General features: G+C 42.0%; 2 long non-coding RNA genes across 2 annotated transcripts; one reads left to right on the plus strand and one right to left on the minus strand.

Moving 5' to 3' along the window:
- Positions 1 to 463: 463 nt before the first annotated feature.
- Positions 464 to 6,158, minus strand: LOC128787314 (uncharacterized). The gene is made up of 6 exons (XR_008430660.1): positions 5,908 to 6,158; positions 4,877 to 5,006; positions 4,045 to 4,159; positions 3,176 to 3,346; positions 2,642 to 2,731; positions 464 to 606 (listed from the first exon to the last, which is right to left on the minus strand). It is a non-coding gene; the product is annotated as an uncharacterized LOC128787314 (long non-coding RNA).
- Positions 6,159 to 7,723: 1,565 nt separating this feature from the next.
- Positions 7,724 to 13,470, plus strand: LOC128787191 (uncharacterized). Its single transcript, XR_008430602.1, has 3 exons — positions 7,724 to 8,519; positions 11,889 to 11,943; positions 12,885 to 13,470. It is a non-coding gene; the product is annotated as an uncharacterized LOC128787191 (long non-coding RNA).
- The last annotated feature ends 5,521 nt before the right edge of the window (positions 13,471 to 18,991 follow it).

Consider the following 18,991-nt stretch of genomic DNA (forward strand, 5'->3'; position numbering starts at 1 on the left):
GTGACAGAGAACAAAGTGTTCACACTCCCAATAATCGTGATAAAGCAGAGCTGGGCACTTGTAAGGATTTGGAAAATGGAAGTGATAATATTTCGTAGATGTGCTCACACAGGCATAATCCTTGTTTATTGGACCATTTCTTAAATGGTATTTTGGTCTGTAGATCTCAGCAACAACTTTAACTGATCAAAATACATTCACCCACAGAAGAAAATAAATAGCTTGGTACATCAGGGTGATGGCCTCGGGTATTCCAGGGTGAAACAGCAAACAATTTGTGATTTACTCCTGTAATTCCTCCCAGTCTTTACCATTGCAAAAAGGTGTGGATTCAGCCTGTCAGGTCAAAGAGGATGGGGCATGATAACAACATGCACTAGAGCGAGAGTTCCTAGGTTTGGAAGAGACTTTTATTATATAAATGTCATATTTTTAAGAGCAAACCAGAAAAGTGGATAGACTCTAGACATAGTGGATGTCTTAGGCAGAACCTCAAGGACATTTGGAAGTCACGAGGCAGCCACGGAAAGCAGGATTTGTTGGGCTGCTCAGGGCAGGGATTGGGATGCCCGAGACTTTCTGAAGGCAGCTGGCACATCTCATTAGCTGCGAGAGAAAACAGAACCCCAAACAAATGAAGAGCTCAGCTCTGGACAAATACAACTTCAGGGTGACTTTGCAAACTGGATTCCAGTTTTGTCTCATGTCAACAACTCATTATTGCTCTGCATAAAGTCCCTGAGATGGTAAAATACAAGGGACTGATACTCTGCATCTTCTGGTTGCTCCAGATAAGGATCACAGGCTTTACAGATCTGGTACTGACTTACAGAATTTAGAGATGCAAAAGTTATTCCTTGTGCATATATTTCACTACTTCTGTGATGCACTTAAAATAACAAGTTTATGATCCACGTTTTTCTGTGGAAGAAATTAAATCACATTTATAAGGGCTTCCCTTCTTCTTCCATGAGCCTCTTACAGATTATTTGCCGCAGGAGCTAGAGAGACTCATTTGATTTTGTAACATATGTTCCTGTGGACTTTAATTTTACTGTGAATTTCTTCATTCTGGTGAAAAAAGGTGTCAATTTACATATGTGAAAACTGCCTCTTCAGCCTCTTCTTCCTTTTCTCACTTGAAGCTCATTGATTTTCTCTGGACAGCTCCTCTGGGAGCTGCAGAGAGATCAATATTTGAAGAAATGGCGAGGCAGCTGTAACCTCACTAAATTTACCCAAAAGAAATAATTCAATATTAACTCAGATGATTTCCTCTTGTGGCTGAATCAAATGGACATTTAATAGAACTATAAGTATTTTCATATATAAGTTCAAAATAAGGGTAAACACATGAAAGGGCACCATGTTAGCATGATACACTGAAGCCAAAATTAATTAAAGCCATGACCTCTGGGCCAGACTGGTGGCTGTGTGCAAGGAAAACTCTTTTAAGCTCACTGTTCAAATGTTCCATTTCAATTAATTCACTTTCAATTTAAAGCACAGTAAGGCTGCTGCTCCAGCCTTCATTTTGGAAATTTTCTGTGGTTATAGGGCCACAGGAGCATGAGGAGGTTGCTACTGAACTGCTGACTTTTGGGTATGGATTAACTTCAGGGACTTTAGGAAAAGGACTGGAGAAGCTGAAAAATGATCCTGAGATGTGACCCCATCCCCTGAAGATCCCCTTCTTTGATATATTTCAAAACTGGTAATAAATATTTATAACATGGATCAGTCACCTACAGATTTCTGTTTATTACTGTCAGAAACAAGAGATATACTGATTTAATCATCACTACAAGGTCTTTTGTCCTTCCACTCATCTGCCATCCTGGCTGTGAATTTGCCTCAATGGGTAAACACTCTTGCACTGGTGGCTGTGAGCTCATGACCTGTTCCCCTTCTCCACTCCCTCTCACTGGAAATGTACAATTTCACTTCAAGAAATTGTATCTTCTGTGAATTTGACGTGAAAATACCTGGCAAAAGCTGCCTGGCACACTGTGGCTCAACCATGGGGAGTAGGAAAACTTATTTTAGTAGTAAATCAACAACAGCAAAAGAAACTGTTCTGTTTTGCAGGTTTGGCATTCGAGGCACTGAGACAGTAAATACAATTTGGCCAGGACATAGATTAGAGTTTTCCTTGCCCTTCCACACTCAGCACAAGAACAAGGACACTGATTTTTGATTAACAGCAGTAAAGACACAAGGAGAATTCTTCTGTGAGATAATAGCAAAAAACCCCAGGATTTCCAAGTTTAGAAAGTCAGAGGTTTATGGAGGAGGTGATTTCCATTTGGGAGGGAGAAAGTAATGGAATTACTGGTTTTTTGTGATACACACAAGTACTGGTAAAGAAACTACTGAGGTTTTTGCCTCTTCCGGCAGGGAATGGTACAATTTTAAAAATACTTTTTTTCAATTTATTCATGGTGGGCTATAATGATAAAGTCTTTCAAAGCCAACTAGACAAATTTAAAGTTAAGGATTCTGGCACTCAGACTTCTGCTGGCATCATCCAGTCCTTCCTTCTCCCAGCAAATATCTAATAGGTTGGCTTTAAATCTGGTAATTTAAAAAATACATAAATATATATTTAAGTTGCTTAAATGTTTTCCAAAGGTTATCTTACCTCTTATGGAATTAGTGACATTTCATTCCACTATAACATTAATCCAAGATCACAAAATGATAATGGGAAGGGGTCAAGAAGAATTTAACCCTGCAAAATGGAAAAAAAAAAATCCCCAAATAACAAATAACCAAAATACAATAATATCAATTATTTTAAACGTGGAATTTGATATCCAACCTGAAGAAGTAAGCCTTGGCATTTTGTTGCTCGGCTAAAATTGATCTGTGTGCCAACAGAAATGCCAGCTGTGGGTTTTAATGTAAAAGGCTTTGTCAAAGGGATATTTTTTGATACTTTTTCCTTTCAATTAATCAATAGATTCCCTCTTGGCATCTCTTCCTGCCTTCCCTGGCACACTGCTGGTGACTGAGTGCAAAAGGAAAGGCTAAGGCTGACTCATATCTGAAGTCTTGTGCACATATTGGTGTCTGCATTGCCAAGACCTTTATTTTTGTTCTGAATCATGCAAAGGAAGAATATTCTACTTTAGTTGTATGACTCTTGCCTTAAACCATGAGGTTTTCTCCTCACCATTTTCCATCTCTAGGGCATGGTTACTTCAACAAAATTCCCTTTCCCAGCAGCTTCCTGGGTCAAAACTCTTCCCTCCAGATGTTCTGTTCACTGTCAGCACAGATAAATGATCTGCTCCAAGTCCTTTTTTTGCCCAGCAGATGGGAATGCATAAATTATTGGCACCACCTATTGGTGAAAAAAGCAAATTATACAGGATTTGCGGGTTAGTTTAAATATCTTCAGTAAATAAGGCTTCTAACATTGCTTCTGTTTTGATTTATTTAATGATATGACCCAGCAAGGCCACTCAAGCTTTGCATTTCCCTGTGCCAGAGACAAATCTGAGTTCAGTGGTGATTTGGGGTACATTTGGCAAGGGGTCATGCAACAGAGGAGACAGGGCATGAACACACAGGTAGAGCAGGTCCCCTGAGTCCCACATTATTTTAAATATTTTTCCCTTAGAATGCAAGCAAAGATGAAAAGGATTTCTCCACTCCACCACAAGCAGCAGCCACAGCTGGTCCATGAGTCACAAATCAAAGTGGTTGCCTTTGGCTCTTGTGACCAGGAAAGGAGCTGTGTGATACAGAACTTGCTGAGACAGGTGCAGAATGATGGGAATTTCATGAGCAAAACCCAGGGAATCCTGGTATCTACGTGAAAGATGGTGATGTGAAAGGAACTGCAAAGATCAAACCCATGATTTGGAGGCAGAAGCACCTGCATTTTTAATTCCTGTGCTCATCCTGATGCTTGTGTCTGTGGGAATGTTTTTTGACTGTGAAACGAGGCTGAGTTGAGATTTTAGTGGTGGCCCTCAAAGAGCAGAAGGCAGTGGGAAGGATCTGAAAACATCGTAGGTGTTTTGAATAATTTCCTACCAAGAAGTTCTCACTTGAATTATCCATTGTAGGCTGGAAGTGGTGGGAAACTTCTGGGCCAGGAGACATGTTGGTTCTTTGTGGTTACTGATGAACAGAATGATTTGCATTTTCACTGAATAAAAGAGAAGGGAAAGAGAGAATGGCATTTTGCTCCAGGCTGCTTTTTTTTGAAACCCCAAAGAGTTATTTTCTGTTGATATTAGCCCTAAGTTATCTGCTGAGATGAATTTTTAGCTCTTGGCATGCTAAACTATGCATTCAGGAAAGAGCACTGGACTCTGGCTCAGCATGAGCTAATTGAAATGTGGAAGGGATCTGATGGATACTTTGGTAATATTGCAGCTTATACTCCAAAGTTTCTTTGAGTTTTTTTTTTTTTTTTCCTTTTTCCCTTCCTAGACTTGGAAAAACTCTTCTCCTTCTCTCTACAATCTCCCACACAAATGATACCTATTTGTTATTCTGGATGTCAGGGTTATTTGCTGCTATTACCTTGCCCAGCAGGATGGGCTCTTGTGCTCCAGGTTTTTTGGAAATATTAGAAATAAGTGAGGACACTTGATGACACAGACTCAGACTTTCTGAAATGTATGAAACAGTGCTTGATCTGTCTACAAGGTGTCTTTAGACACTGCCATGACTTAAACTTTACCATATCTGAGTATGGTACTCTGTGGAGTAGGACTGTACAAATAGCTAAACCCATATACATCCATTTATTTTTAAAGAAAATATTGTTCTACGCATGTTCAATTTTAACCTAACTACCACAAGGATGAGGCAGTGCTAATGACAGAGAAAAATTCATTTGCCTGTTGGTTGTACTAACCTGTCAGAAAGGACATTCATAAAGATGTTCCATCATGTCTGATCTGCTGCCTTGAATAAGTGGCAGGGCAGCTTCAGCCTTCAGAGGATCAAATTTCTCTCAAAAATCCACCTCTCTTTAAGGGCTTCTGCTGCAAAACCCAACCAGAATATCTATTTATAATGGGTGTCTAACATCATTAGACAAGCTGAGGATAAATAATAAAAGCTTGGAGACTGAATTTAGAAAGTGTCAATTTTTATTACTACTGTTTAGATTTGTGAACCAGGCAGTGATCCACAGATTATAACCACGGTGTGGATCCACTTCAAATGGAATGAGCAGAAAGTAGGGATGCCCTCAATCCAGCAAGTAGGATAACAAGCCCTTTCCTGACAGCTCCTATGCTTAGGGACACTTAGGGCATCCTGCATAATTTGCATCCGTGACATGCAGCACAGTACTAAGCAGATTTTGACCAGGGAATGGTCACATTCTATAACAAAAGGTCTGGGGGAAAAAAACATATAACTATAGAGGGAAAATGTCAATTAAATTTATTTCTCTAGCTCATGCCTGGTCAGCAAATTCAGCAAAGACATTTAGGGGCAGTAGGGTATGGTATGGGTGATGTTTGTAGTTTGATCTTCATGGGGACTAAGCAGACCTGCCTTGCAGAAAACAGCAATTTTTGAGGGTGTGTCTTACTGGTCAGGACTTATTTTCTCAATTGATACTATCTTTATTGATATTATATTGAGATTATTCTATCCAAGACAGAATTTTAGGATCATAGAATGGTTTGGGTGGGAAGGGACCTTCAAGACCATCTCATTCAAACCCCCTGCCATGGGCTGGGAACTTTCCACATGCCCTGGCTACCCAGAGCCCCATCCAGACCCCACACTGGCCGTGGGCAGCCAGCTCTGAGTATTTCTGGTCAGATGGTGGCAGATGAGTTTTATGCATGGCCTTTCCCAGGAGCCTGCAGCTGTTTAAATAGTCACCCCTTGGGAGCCACAGCACCACAGCTATGTTTGACATTGTTATACCTCAGCGGGGACAGGGAGAACCATGGGGACAAGAAGTCCTTCCCACTTCCTGGCTTCCACAGCTTACTTTAATTGGTAAAACTATGCTCCTGTCACTGGCGAGGACGTCATAAAGTCAAACATGAACAAAAATCTTAAGCTCAAGAATCCGTTTGCCCCGGGGCTCAACAAAACCCATCTGGGTAAAGCTGTGTCTGCAGGGAGCCGGAGCACCAGCAGTGGGAGGAATCCCTTGGAAAGGGGACAGACCTGTCACACCTCCCAGAACAGGACATAGTAAACAATCCCCGTGGCTTCCTGTCAGTCCTTTTGTTTGTTTGTTTGTTTGTTTGTTTGTTTCCCCAGTGATTTTTGGCTTTTCCATCTGAACAAGCATGCGCATCCTCAGTGTGGAGTCATCATCTTTCTGGGGTGAGAGAAAAATAACTCTGCACACATATATGTGAAACTCAAGGGCTTTTTTTTTTTTTTTTTTTCTGATAAGATGCCTTCTTCCTGCTTTTACATTGAGTTCAGCATAAATTCACAATTGGAAGTGGTACTTAGTATGTTCTCACACTTTCAAACACATCTTTTTTCTTGACTGCAGTTAATTGATGAAATTTTTACGGGAACAAATAATTCTGATTTGTGACTAAACTCTGAGAAGTGCTATTAAACAGGCTCCTTTAATCTGAAGCTGTTTATGCAAGCCTGTTTCATTTGTGATAGGGATGGACATGATCCACTTTACAATTTTAAGAACACAAAGAACTAGGATTTGAAGATAAACCATAATCTCCATATAAGCAAGCTAACAGTCCCCTAGACACCGTGTTTCATACAGCCAGTATTATTCTCATAACACATCTGAGATAAAAATCATTTTTATGTGCTCAAAAGATAAAATAATTCTAAATACAATCCTGATATTGCCTACAATTGTTCTGGAAATAAAATTTATGTTTACTCTCCAGCCTCGCTGCTCCACACTCCTCTGTATAAAATCAGTAAAAAATTTAGATTTTTTTTGCCCTTAAATTTCTGTTGAATGACAGCTGCCGTTCTCCTGAGCCTAGTACCCAACTCCAACCTTTTTATTTTCCTATAGAAAGGGTCTTTGGGAGCATACACAGGTCCCATTCCTTAAATTTTAACACAGCCTGAGCAGGTCCTTGCTCTTCAAGCATCACACTGCATAGGATGAGTGGGTTTCTTCCACCTCAGTTTTCCTCCACAGCACCCCAGCCATTCCCCTTTCAAGCTCAAAGGGAAATAATTTTCCAGTTCTTCCATGTGGCTCTGGGACCCTTTCCCAATTTCCCAAAAATAGAGGTGCCTTCCATATATACACACTGCTGATCTTGTGTGGAAGTTTCCTTGGATTCCCAGCCAAGACTCTAAAATCAGAATAAAGTCAGTAATTAATACATTTTAAAGCTTGGCTTTGAGCATGCTTCTCATAAAACCTTAGCAAACATCTTAGATCTGAGAAACTGTTAATAAAACTTTCTCAAAACTGGGTTGGTTTGGGTTGGTTTGGTTTGGTTGGTTCGGTTTGGGTTTTTCCCAGCAGGCAGAATCACAATGTCCATAAGTTTTATAGTTTTATTTCACTTTTTTTTTTTTTTTTTTGAGTTTAACTTTGCTTAAAAGCTTTAGGTATCGAGATAAACTCATTGAAAGTATGATGTGATCAACAGGTGTTCTGTTCAGTGTTGCTCTGATACTCGTTTGATGGGTGTTTAACTTCCATTGATGTCATAAATGAAGGAAAAATTGAATGTTCTGGAACATAAGGGACAAGTGGTGTATCCAACAGCCTTGAGACTGCAGATGCATGTCACAAAGATGTCATCCCAACATCTCCATGTCTCCTGCTCTACAAGAGTTCGCTGTATAAGAAGTTCCCATGGCTGGGAGCTCAAGTTTCATTCCATAGGGGTTTACTTTGGAAAGAAACTTGTTCCTGCAGCTCATGTCCACGTGACCTCTTCCAGCTTCTAAGTGCAGCTTGGGTTTATTCCAGCAAATGTTGGAATAAACAACAATGGAAATGGAAAATCCGATAGCAAGAGATTTCTTGCAGTTGGATGGAGACAGAACTGGAGTCTGAGCTCCAAGCTGGCTCCAACCTTTGCCTCTCCAACATGGACAGGCCGATATCTTAGCTCCAGGCTTTCCTACCTATTTGTGGAGCAGAGGAAGGACACCATGTAATCATAATCTCGTAATCAATCCTGTAAAAGTTACCAGATAAAAAGGTATAAATAGCTGTTGGAACAGGCACTGGAAACCAACCTCCACATTTCAGGAGACAGCCCAATTCCTTTGGCTTGCAGATGGTCTTCCTGCCACCCCGCTTTGATCCAGAGGAGATTGAATCCCGGATCTGCTGCATAAAGACTCAGTTTCAGCACAATGGACAAAGAATGCTCTCCCCTGCCTCCCCAACACGTAGGCTGCCTGCTGCCAAAGCCATTAGTGGAGCCTCGTAGGAGAGTTTGAACCTCCACAGAGAGGACGTGGAAGGCTTTCGGCTTCCCAGGATATGCTTGAAAGGCAGCAGCAATTATCTCCTCTCCCTGCTGCCCCCCAGGAGAGCAGAGAGAGCCTGTTTCATTCTTTCAAAGGTAAAAATGTGCTTAGTGCTAGGAGAGGTGGCCTAGATAGTAAAGATCCTGGTGTGCAAGAGCCACACACCAAATCTGTGGAAAGGGAAGAGCTTAAGACACAGAGAATCACAGAATCAGAGAATCAGAGAATCACAGAATCACAGAATCACAGAATCACAGAATCACAGACTGGCCTGGGTTGAAAGGGACCTTATGGAGCATCCCATTCCACCCTCTGCCATGGGCAGGGACACCTTCCACTAGACCAGGGTGCTCCAAGCCCTGTCCAAACTGGCCTGGAACACTTCCAGGTATGGGGTATATCGAATGTCTTCCACCCTCAGTCTGTCAGATGTTGTGTATCTCTTTTGAAACCATGTTTTTCTTGAGGCTGAAGGGACCAGCTGGGGAGTCAGGAAACACTGAGTTAGGTATTGTGACTCTTAGGTGTTCATGCCATCCATTAATCTCCTTTTAAAATTGAGTTTCTGTCAAAGATTGTCACCTGTCCTAAGCTAGGTGAAGCACTGCTGCAGGCTGGAGGTTTCCCTCTCTCTCTCTCTCTCCATCCTCATTTGGCCTCTCAAAGACTCTGTTAGATCCAGTGTCTTGCATAAAGACATTGCATTTTTTTTTTCCATTTTCTAAAGATAAATCCTATTGAGAGCCCCTAAGTTTAGGTGGTTTTAACTTCTGGAGTGAGGCTTTTGTAAAACTGGGAGAAATGTCTGAGCTAACTCAATTTTTGTCTGCTTCCTCTATTTAGATTACAATTTTCCCATGGCAGGCTTGCCTTTTAGCAAGTGTGTGTCTAACTTGCTGGCACAACAGCATCTGAGTGTTAGAAATGTGACAGGCTGGAGGTGTGCATTTGTCACTTAGAACCTGCTCTGCTTAAAAAAAAAAAAAAAAAGAGATATTTTGCTTTTAGGTTTCCTACAGCCGTCAGTTTGTTTCAAAGTGAGACATCCACAGCCTTTTGCAGGAAGCACTTTAATGGCACAAATGATATGTTATCCAATGAACAGTGATTATGGCTGTTCCCAAATCTCCTCCCTTTCCATCATCTGTTGAACTAGGGGTTTTTTTATTAAAGTTCCCATGCCAGCTGAAAAACCACAGAGTTCCTGTGGGTGAATTTTAAATGAGCGTATCAGATGGGAAATATCGATTTCCAGTCAATTCCTTGAGAAAAAAAAAAAATAAAAAATAACAAAGCCAACAATACAGCACATATTTCACAATGGAAGAGTTCACAGAGGACACAGGAAATAGGGAAAAATGTTTCCTTCCCAGTTCAGTGCAGGAGCTACACAGAGTGTTCCAGCTCACAGAACATGCAAACAATGTCTACTCCTCAGACAAGGTCAGCAAAGCAGATGTGGCTTCAATTTTGCCACTTGTGCAGCGTGAGAACAATCCCCAGATAATGGGAAGACCTTATGGGGAAACCATGGAGTGTCTCAGCCTAACATGATTCCCTGAGTGCCATTTCCACATTGCTCAATGCTCTTGGGGCTGCTGGAGCTGCAGTGATTAGGAAAAAGAATGACTTTGGGTTAAATATCTTTAAAGGCTGCAAGGGGAGGGGAGAAGGAAACATCCGGGATCCAGGGTTTTCCTTGAGGATCATTTTGAAGGATGCCTTGCTCCCCATGGAGCACAAAAAGAGGTGTGAAGTCATCTTAGGGTAAAATACATCCAGTCATTTCCTAGATTTTCAGCCCCTCTTGCCTCTTATGTTGGCTGCTACCATAAAAACTAAATGTACACATGGTCTTTGTGTTGGTTTGAGTGATTTCAGGTTCCACATTCAGTTTATTGAAGTCTTAATCCTTGACAGAGGTTTCTGCAGGGCACTTCAAAGAGGACAAGGAGATGAAAACATTAATTACTGTTAGCACTAAAAGGAGGGCATTTTCCTTGGAAACTTCTCACAAACCTATCAAAAAGTGAGACCTGTCCAAATAAATACTCAGTTCACTGACAGATAAAAATTATCCATTTGCAGTGTTTTATCTTAATAAAAACATTAAGAAGATGGAATTCCCTTTCCAAGCTTTTGGAAGGGGAAGAACAACAACACTGTCAAGAGATGTACGTGACAGAATAAATTAACCTCTGTAAATCTGTCCAAGGTCAGGTGATTAAGGCTGGAAAATAAACTTTAATTCTCCTTTATCATGTGGGTGCTAGGATTTGCTGGCTCTGGATTCTCTCACACACAGTTGTGAATCAAGCTTTGCTTTTCTGAGCATCTGCTATTCCAAAAATTACTAATGAATGGGAAGCTGAAGCTAGAAAAACTCCAATGTGATAATATATATTTGATTTTTTTTCTCTGAGCATTTTGAATCACTAGCACAAGCACACACCAAAAGCAATTACATTCTCCTTCATACAGGAATCTCTGAACTGGTAGTCTGAGTTTACCTGGGAAAAAAAAAAATACAGGCAGGATTTAAGAATCAGTGATTATTGCTTGAGGTTTACTTTTTCTTTGCAATCAGCACCACTGCTTTAATAGTATTTATTCTGCAACTGAGGAAAATAATGGGTTAAAATTTATTTATGTGCCTTAGTGATATGCATTTGTGTATAGAAAATTAACTAACAATGACCCCTTGTTATAGAATCATAGAATCACAGAATCACAGAATCATGGAATCATAGAATAGTTTGGATTGAAAGGGACCTTCTTTGTAAAGGTCTTTGAGAAAGACCAGAGTTTGAAAATAATTTTACCTTAGTCATGGCTTTGGAATAAAAATATCCACCTTATCAGGAAATAACCATGGATAAAAGCATGGCAATTCACTTTTCTGAGAGATCACCTTTTGTTCTCACCTGTGATGTTCTGTCTGATCTCTGGGAGGGCAAGGTGGAAAACTTGCCAGTTTGTGAATTGGACTCAGCTATTCTGTGGAAAAATAATCCATTTAAGTGACACAGGAATGAAGAGCTTCCAATTAATTTTCTTTTTTTACTCACAGAAGCTTTAACAGAGGGATTGGCACCTGGTTTCCTTGCTCCAGAACCCAATGTGGGCCCAATGTTGCAGTGTCTGAAAACTTCTTGAGCATATTTAAAAGTCTTGAAGTCAGAAATCTGATCTGTGACTAGCTCATAGTCTTTCTGATGATGTCATGGAAATAGTTTTGTTAAAAAGCAAAAGTCTTTATTTTACATCCACTCTGTGCAGGAGTGGAGACAGAAACCCAGAATTATAAGCTTTGGGTATTTATGTAACTTTTCCACACCATTATGAGGTTTCTTTTGCATTGAGTTGCAAGAAGTGAGATGCCATTTGGTTTTAAGTGCAACAAGTCCTTCAAAGTCTAAGTCCTGAAAAAAATGCACCATCTTTTTCTGCATTTCTCATTCCAGGGAGATCACAAGATCACATACAGCCGTGAAAAGATTTCACTCTGAAAGCAGCCAGGTGAGTTCAGAATTATCTTCCCATTTTGTCAACGAAAAAAGATGTGCCAGAGCTCCTGTTATCCCGCTTTATTAAAGGGTATGGAGAGGGTGGAGGGGGGAATTTTGACATTAAGCAATTATTTATGGAGCAGTTACATGAATGGCTGGCTTTAGGAGCCCATTTTCACTGTGAACTGCCAGATTGCTCTTTGCTCTAAGCAAGACAAGGTTACACCAGCAGCTGTGCCTGGTACCAGCAACTCTGCATGCTCTATTTACTGCCCTGGGGTCGCTTGGTGCTGCAGTTTTTGGTGAAAAATGATTTGTCTCCAAAGCAGGTGAGATCAGGGAATTGGGGAATGTTTCAAAGCACAAACCTGAAGTGGTAGAAGACTAGGCAGGAGACATCTTGCATGTTTTCCATCCGTGGTTTTAGCTTTCAGACTAAATTTTAACTTTCTAAAAACAGAAACAGGAGGCAATCATATCTCAGAGCAAGGACCAGAAAAAATTATTAGTTTCCTCTTGATTTTCTATAGCAATATACAGCATGTATTATAGCAAAACTGCACAGCAGAACTGCTAATATTTTATGCAACACTGAGCAGCAGAATTGATAAGATTCTGTGCAACCACAAAATGGTTCTGTGTGTGTCTCATTTCAAGAGGTATTAATGCCTAGCTTGGAGATGCAATTCCTGTATGCCTGTGCTGTGCATAAAATTGGGAATAGAAGTGGGGATACAGTGACAGATCACCTTTGGATTCTCAGGATGCTGGGTGAGAAATTAGAATTTCTCCAATTTGGGGGAAATAGTGATGGTGAAAGTCGTGTTCTAGATAAGATTGAATGTGCTGTAATAGCTGTTGTGTAATTTTCTCTGCATTTCTCTAACTGTTCAAATGTCATTTGAGTTCATGGATATGAGAGATTACAGAAGTTCAATTTAATTTATCCAGAAAAAAGCTGGAAGCCTTCCTGATGCCAGATCTTTGGCCAAGCTGAGTACAGATTTCTGATCCGACTGCACACTTGCATTTATCAGAAAGATTCACAGCAGGGTTGGATATCTGCCAGAAGAGCTGAGCAAATTCAGATGGAAGATCAAAACTCTCATTTATGCCTTCCAAAGTTGCAAAACATGATGCCAGTTTACCACAGGACATAACAAGGTCACTTTTTCTTAAGTCTTTCTATCAAGGCAAGCTGGATTTCTAGAACAACCTGATGTAGCTCAACAATTTAGTTCCTTAAAACTGTGAAATTCCTCCTCCTGCCTTTGCTCTGCAACAGGTCACTCCAGGTGACTCCTGACCTTAAACACAAAAATCTTTGTGTGAAGGGATTGAGTGCAAAAGGGGGAGAAGCACAACATTTAAAGGACACACGTGTTTGCTGAGAATACAGGTTCCGTAGTCATCCACTTGGATGACTGCTTCCCTGCACATCCCATTCCCAGATGAAGTGATCTTTCTGCCTGGTTTACAGAGAAATGTATTGCATGTAATGGTTATTTTCTTTTTAAAAAATCTAGGGAGACACGATCTGTCGGCAGTAATAAAAATCCTTGCCCTTTCCATCTGAAAACAATGTCTGGGTTTTTACGGTTCGCTGTAGCAGTGTTTCCCACAGGGATGATTTTCAATATCACTGTGTCCTAACAGGAAAAGAGTGATATTTCTGCAAAACATCAAGAGTCTCCTTGTTCAGATGATAAAAGAACACCAGAACTGAGATAATGAGTCTGATGTCCACATTAATACATCTTTAATCTCCATGGTCAAGCCAACCAAAAAATCCAGTCGTGCTTTACCTCAGAGCAGGGGCTGATGGGTTGTTTTCCACCATGTCCTGTCCTTCCTGTAGAGAAGAGATCACAGAATTATGGAAAGGTTTGGGTTAGAAAGGACCTTAAAGACCATCAACTTCCCACCCCGTTCCAGGGGCAGGGACACCTTCCACTATCCTAGATTGCTCTGAGCCCTGGCCAATCTAGCCTTGAACACTTCCAGGGATGGGGAATCCAAAACTTCTCTGGGCAACCTGTGCCTCACAGCCCTCACAATTGTTCCTAATATCCAGTCTAATCCTACTCTCTTTCCAATCTGTTCCTCCCATAACTTACAGAGATACAAAAACTGAGCAGAGTGTGATGGCAAGAGAGAGGGAAGCTGGAAAGGCAGAAGGGAAAGCAAAGGTGAAAGCTCAAGAGAAGACATCCAAGTTTCCCCCTGCATCTCCTCTTTCCTGAACCTTCACTTTCCCACACCCCTTTCAGCACTTCATCACCCACAAGTCCCACTTGCCCCCTTATCCTTGAAGATGTGAGGAAAATTTATATCTGCAGATCCACTAATGGCTCTTCACTTATGGTCAAAAATGCTTCTGTACAAGGCTTTATTTGCACATTAATAGATCTGTGTGCACACCGCCTTTCTGGCTTAAAATTATCTCTGAGTCTATAATTGCACGGTAAGACTTTCAGCCTCCCTTTCTCCTGCTGTGCTTCATAGCAAACACTATCTCATTGTTTTTGTTTTAATCTTCTCTGTTTCTTCAGCAGATTGATGGCACATTTTTACAGCTCTGGTATTAACACAGGAATAGTGATGTCCTCACCCTGCCCATTTCTAGAGATGCTGCTGCATCCTGGTGATTTTGCACCCCAGTGGGTTTCTCACAGTCTTTTCACGACAGTCCTAGTAATGACAACCATGCACAGCAAACCATGCAACGGTCCTGGGAATATCCTTAAAACATTTCATGTGGTTGAACATGAGCCCAGGTGTGCCCAGGCGGCCAAGAAGGCCAATGGCACCTGACTTGTGGCAGCACTGGGGTGGCAGCAGGGCCAGGGCAGTGCCTGTCCCCTGTGCTGGGGCACCTCCAGTCCTGGGGGCAGTTTTTGAGCCCCTCCCAACAAGAAAGACCTGGAGGGGCTGGAGAGAATCCAGGGAAGGGAACAGAGCTGGGGAAGGGTCTGGAGAAGCTGAGGGAGCTGGAAAGGGGCTCAGCCTGGAGAAAAGGAGGCTCAGGGGGGACCTTGTGGCTCTGCACAGCTCCTGACAGGAGGGGACAGCCGGGGGGGTCGGGCTCTGCTGCCAGGGAACAGGGACAGGAGGAGAGGGAACGGCCTCAGGCTGGGCCAGGGGAGGTTTGGATTGGATATTTGGGAACATTTTTTCATAGAAAGAGTTGCTAAAGATTGAAACAGACTGCACAAGGAAGTGGTTGAGTAGCCATCCCCGAAAGTGTCCAAAAGCTGTGTGCATGTGGCACTTGAGGACATTATTTAATGATGAACATGGTCGGGTGCTGGGTTGACAGTTGGACTTGATGATCTTAAGGTCTTTCAGAGCTTTAATGATTCTATGATTTTTCCAGATTTAATGATTCTATGAACTCAAGCTGCCTGGGGACAAAAATTTTCTAGTCCTTGTCTGTGTTTTCTAACTCAGAGATGTAATAGTGGCATGAAACTAGTGAAAATTAATAGATAATACAGAGATCTTTTGTGTTTTGGTTTTGGTGGAGTTTTTTAATATATACACAAATGGAATATCTAACTGCAAAAGAAAGAAAATAGGCAAAAAAAAATATTAAGCTTTAGGGTGTTAGGGAAAATGAGTGTATCCACTGATCCTGCATGTCTGAAATTAATGCCTCTGGGTTATCAGTTCTTTGAGCCTGGATTAGACACTAGAAAAAGACTTCTGCAAGTTCAATTGTGGATGAAAATAACACTGACAGACACTCCTCCTACAACTCTCAACCCTATAAGCCAAGTTTAATAAGATTTTATGGAAGGAGAGCCATCTCATATATATTATGACCTCTTATGTTTTTTAATTATGTGACTACACGGAAGAGGGAAATTCTGCTTTACGTCCTCTCTGAAGGAAGAACCCACTCACAAAAAGCCCCCCATGTCACCTCTGCAGCTCACATGTCTTGTGCTAGCAATCCTGGAATTCTCTTCTGCTTCATACAGAGCCTCTACTCAGTGTTTTTAAATTATTTTCTTCTAAGCTTAAAATTTCATCAGAAAATGAGGGGAATATATGAGGCTGAGTGTCTCTCAGGAGCAGAGTACACGAAGGTTGGAGTCAAACCCATACAATCTAGAGGTCTGACATGATGCAGTGATTATTTTGAGTACTCCTGGTTTAGATGAAGCAGCCTTGGAGTCAGACCCCAGAACTCCTAATGGGTTGTGGCAGGTGTAATGCTGAGAGGTGCCAGGCATGTAATTTTCTCCAATTAAAATAATTACAAGACTGATGATCAATTACTGCACTTGTGAAAAATAACTGGGAATCCCTCACCCATGGATATTCTGAATGACTGTTTAATACTTTCTGTCAGAGGTATGATAATCACTGCTCTGTGTGGAGTATCTTATTCCCCAGCTCTCTCACACCCAGTTGTCTTTTGGCAGGTTGTCTCCAGCTGTATTAAAATGGCCTCACAAATGTCAACTAAATTCCCTTCTCATGAGATTTCCTAACTGCTTCCAGAAAGATGGCAGGATCATTAGATTTCCAAGGTGTAGGAGTGGTAAACTGGGATAAATCCTTTTCCTCTCTGTACCTTTGAATACTTGGTCTGCAACCCTGAGTTCAAGAACCAAAAATTGGTGTGGGTTTTATTGTATGCTAAGCCACCAGTGAACCACTTCTCTGTCACTACAGAGCGACCTGTTGGAAACTTTTCCTGATCAAAAAAATCATATAAGGAGTCCTCATCCTCTCAGAAGGGGAGAGAAACCTCACAAGGGCTGAGGAAAGAAAAAGCAGGTTGCCTTTCTCTCTTAGGCTGGGGGTGTGTATTCTATTTGCCATCTGTCAGAGCTGGGGCAGTTCTCTGCTGATCATTGGGCAGATTTTTCTTGATCTCTCCCACAGCCAATCCTCCCTCCAGGAGATATCTGCTGTTCATGGGCCATTAATTATTAATTATCTTCTGTTCATGGGCCAGTGAGTGTCCCTGCATGGCTGAGAAAATTCCATCATCCCACTGGGAGAGGCTCTGCCCAGGGGGAGGAGCCAAGCATTCCTACCTGGATACAATCTGACCTGGGGAACACCACAGCAGCCTTTGCCCACTGCATTCCCAGAGGAGCAGCTTTCTGCCCCACTGCATTCCCAGAGGAGCAGCTTTCTTCCCCACTGCATTCCCAGAGGGAGCCCAGGCCCATCTCCAGCAGCCCTGGAGCTTCAGAGGAAAATTCCAGCCTTGTCCAGGATCCTGCTCCAGCAGAAGCACAGCTGGCACTGCAGGAGGGCTGAGCCACCATGGAATGGGACTGCTGCCACCACCCTGACCCACAGGCTGCCAGGGCCTGCTCTGACTCTGGCAGTGTTTGGGGGTTTTTTGTACTATTGCATTTGTGGTTTTAATTTTCCTAGTAAAGAACTGCTATTACGGCTCCCATATCTTTGCCTGAGAGCCCCTTAATTTCAAAATTATAATAATTTGGAGGGAGGGGGTTTACATTTTCCATTTCAAGGGAGGCTCCTGCCTTCCTTAGCAGGCACCTGTCTTTTCAAACCAAGACACTCTGCCCCGAGATCCCTCTGACTTGCTGCAAAGACAGTGCTGAGCCAAAGCAAAGCTGTCTGGCTGCAGGAGCATCCTGTGACAGCACAAAAATGCAGGCACTGTGGTGAAGTGGGAACATGAGCTCCTGAGGGAACCATTCATCATCAGAGGGGTGGGAGTTCATGAAGCAACAGCCTGGACTGCATCCAGGGCTGCAAATGAGTCCACAGTTCATGATTATCCAAAAAAAAGATGAATGCAGTGATGTTGTGGCGTTGTAAAAATGGCTTTTCCAGCAGCAAAGCCCTTCTGGACACAAGACTGAGACCTCCAGGACAGGAGAGCCTGGGAGAAGGAGAAGCAACTCCCAGAAAAGACCCAAAGGAAGTCCCTTCCCCTTCAGGGATGGAAGGGTGAGCAGAAAAATGTCTGGGTGTCACAGAAGGGGAAGAGAATCAGTAAAGCCCTGCCAGCCTTTGGAAATAGGAAGGCACACGTAGGACGTGGCTTTTATATAACACAGAAACCACTGCAGGGGTTTGCAGAAACCCTCAAGGCCTTCAGAACCTTCTGGTGGAACAAGCGTGGTCTGAATTCACTGCAAGGCTTCACCTTCAGGTGCAGCAAATGAACTGACATCTTCACTCCCAAATTCTCTCCCTCCTCCCCCTCAGGGAGCAGCACAGGGGGATGGGGAGTGGGGGCTTCAGCCACAAATTTCTCACAGCCAGGGCAGCCTTTCTTCAGAGCTTTTGAATTTTAGGAAGAGGAACTCAAGGGTTAAATGTTCTGTTTATGAATCCTGCCACAATTTTGTGGTGTCTCAAATATACTGATGTATTTTTAGACAGACAAGTCTAAAATTAACCACTCAGCCTTCCTAAAAACAACCTGCCACGCTTCAATAGTTCCCATTGATGCAACATGAATACAAAATACATTTTAGTTCTCTACCACCAAACAGAAGGAAAACGTTTCTCCCTCTAAGCAGAGGGAGAGGAGCATTTTCTTGAAATGAACAAATCTCACGTCTCAATTCTGCCTTCCCAAAAGGCCCTGCTTGGTGAATCATCAGGTTTGTGGGGGAAGTAGAAGAACCCTGAAGACCTCTCCACTTGAAAATTCAGTGGAAGACACAGATTTTTTGAGTAAAACAATGCCTCAAAATCAGACATTAAAAGGGATAGGTATTGTTAGCTTTGTAAAGTGTTTGCTAGAGATTTTCATGATAAAATCCAGTTTTTGTCTAGGATACCAGAGGTAAAATCCTGTCTCCATGGGAGTCAGAACTTCTGAAGGATTTCCAAACCTTCAGAATTTCATCCATCATCTTGTCCTTTCTGTTTCTTGTTCAACATTTAAATATAAGGTGCTGTGCAATAACAACAGAACTCTTAGATCCCTCAAAAACAGGCACTACCAAGAAGAGCTTTTTATTTTGAGGTGCTCAGCTGGGTTAAATCCATGCTATTCTTTCAGTGCTGTAGAGTTTTGGTTATCCTTGACTTGACTGAGGCTTTCACCC

Source organism: Vidua chalybeata, chromosome 4 (genome assembly GCF_026979565.1).
Source record: "Vidua chalybeata isolate OUT-0048 chromosome 4, bVidCha1 merged haplotype, whole genome shotgun sequence".
Lineage (NCBI taxonomy): Eukaryota > Metazoa > Chordata > Aves > Passeriformes > Viduidae > Vidua > Vidua chalybeata.